This window comes from Aplidium turbinatum, chromosome 2 (assembly GCF_918807975.1).
Source record: "Aplidium turbinatum chromosome 2, kaAplTurb1.1, whole genome shotgun sequence".
NCBI classification, from domain to species: Eukaryota; Metazoa; Chordata; class Ascidiacea; order Aplousobranchia; family Polyclinidae; genus Aplidium; species Aplidium turbinatum.
The window spans coordinates 47,419,395-47,421,775 of record NC_137473.1 but is presented as its reverse complement, the minus strand read 5'-3'; positions in this window follow the sequence as shown (position 1 = coordinate 47,421,775).

Sequence of the window (2,381 nt, the reverse complement as noted above, 5' to 3'; positions counted from 1 at the left end):
AAGCAAAAGGTCATCTACAGGTTTACTCACTGTTTCAGCGTCAGCTTGGAGAAGGCTGTCCCCTAGGGCTTGGCCGGTACATTGGAATAACTGGGCTGAAGCTGCTTCATCAGAAATTCTGCAACCTTCTTTGAAAGCCTTCCATCTTCTGGTGAACACGTTCCATTCTTCCGGAGAAACTCCAATGTCAACAGTAGGTCGAATAAGCTTCGGACCAAGGTTTTCGGGCGCTGGAACGTTGCGCGTCGTAGCAGCATGACTGTACGTGTGACTTTGCAGCACCACACAAGCAACCGCTTCGGGCACGTCGGCTGTTTCAAAATTACAGTTGGGAAAGGCGCATGTTATCACCACCATTCCACAAATTTCTTTAGATTAACCTTATCCTATTGCGATTCGATCATGAACAAAGACGGTTATTTTTCTTAAATGTATTAACAAAAGAAAAATGATCGAATCGCAATTTCTGCAACAAAATACACAACGTAAGATTGTTAAACTCAACACTAGAACTAGAACAAAAGAAGCTGTTGTTCGCTAGCCTGCCAGAATGAAATGATACGAATAGAACAGAGTACTGCCTCGCGGAGTACACGTGACAAAAGGAGTGCAAAAGTAATCAAGGAAGCATGCTAACTGCAGGCATTTGTGCAGTGAATCGGATTGAACTTTTTCTATTAGAAATGACAAAAATTACTGCATTTTCTGATAGTGACAGTACATTACAGTATGATCCCTAATTTTCTGAGTAGCCTAAATTGCGAGCCCTGAAAATTTTGAAAAATTGCTTTGATTTTGGTGCATTCTGAGAGCATGTTCCACAAAAATTTGGGCATGAGTATTACTGTAAATTGGTGCTGTCCAGTGGCATAGCAAAAGGATAAGATCATGTTTTCTTTGGCATTGTAACCCCCAAACCCCCACTTGGCTACGCTACTGATCCAATTTGTTTTAAGAAAATCGGTTTACTTTTACTTGGTTGCATAAGTATGGATAGAATGCATGAATGAAAATACATCAAAAACACAATGCTCAACTTCCAAGAAATGTGTGCATATTGTCTTTTGGGAATATTTAAGCATGAACTATAACAATGCAAAAGAAACAAACCCAACCAATTGTACCTGTGCAACAAGGACTCCTTATTATGCTTAAATTGTCGGAATCTATCTGAACTCAGAAGTAGGTAGATTGAAGTTGTCTGAAATGCTTGCAAAATGTCCACCAGGTTCACTTTAGAAAAAGTTTTTACTAAAACTGCTGGCTGTCAAACCCAAAGTAACCCTGCAACTGAAGATGGCCAATATTCTCTGCAAGAGTCATTTTCTATATAATACAGTGACAGAGCAGCATTTATTTAAATTGTTTGCCTCATTCCTGCAAATGCAAGTTAAAACATAATCAAACAGGCTAGAAATGGATTCGTATATCATGAAACTAAGCCACAACAGGTAACAAGGGGAAATTTTGAAGACGAGTGAAGGTGTTATTATTGAAGACATCATGCATCAAGTACGTAAACCATGCATCTTAATACTTTGCGGTGAAATACCTCATGTTATACAAACTTTGAAAAATAAATACAGCTACTCGATCGAAGGGAAAAAGCACATTGAGATGTATATCTCAATAAGTTAAATAATAGTTACATTTTGTAAGCACACTAGCTCTTCGAGCAAAGACTTGGCGTTCAGGTCATTTGGGTAAAAATTAGCCAGCACATCACACTTAGAGGAAATCAAGCATTTCTGCTATTAATTTAACATTATAGGAAGCGGCTGGAGTTTGAATAAGGCAAAGCTGACCTCAAAATTTAGTAGAGTAAATCTGTTACCACCAGTAGTGAAATCATTTAAGATGTTGTCAAAGAAGTAGACTCACTGGTGTCATTACTGCAACTAGTATATTTTAAAAACTTAGAAATTGAAGAATGCTTTGCATAATTGCTCTACAACTCTTATTTTAAATCTTTTTTTTCTTTGCTCCACTTTTACAATGATTAGGTATCAGTGGCGTACCGTGACCACTTTGACAGGGTGTTCAGTGACGTCAAAGCAACAGCGGGGGCCTGGGGGGCCTCCCCCAGAAAATTTTTAAAATTACCATTGAATTTGGTGCGTTCTGAGAGCATTTTCAGCACAAATTCTGAACATGAACAGAACTGACAAAAATAATGTTGTCGGAATGGAGAAGAATACAAAATAGATATTTATTTGACAGCGCATTGAATGAAAGACTTTATAATATCAAACATTAAGTTGCATTTCTAAAGTCACATACTTCAGTTCACTTTTTATTTCCGACCATCAAAACGAACAATATTACTTGTCATAACACAGCAGGAGTCTGAAAAAACGCGAAAGTTAAGGCGTGCTCGAGAT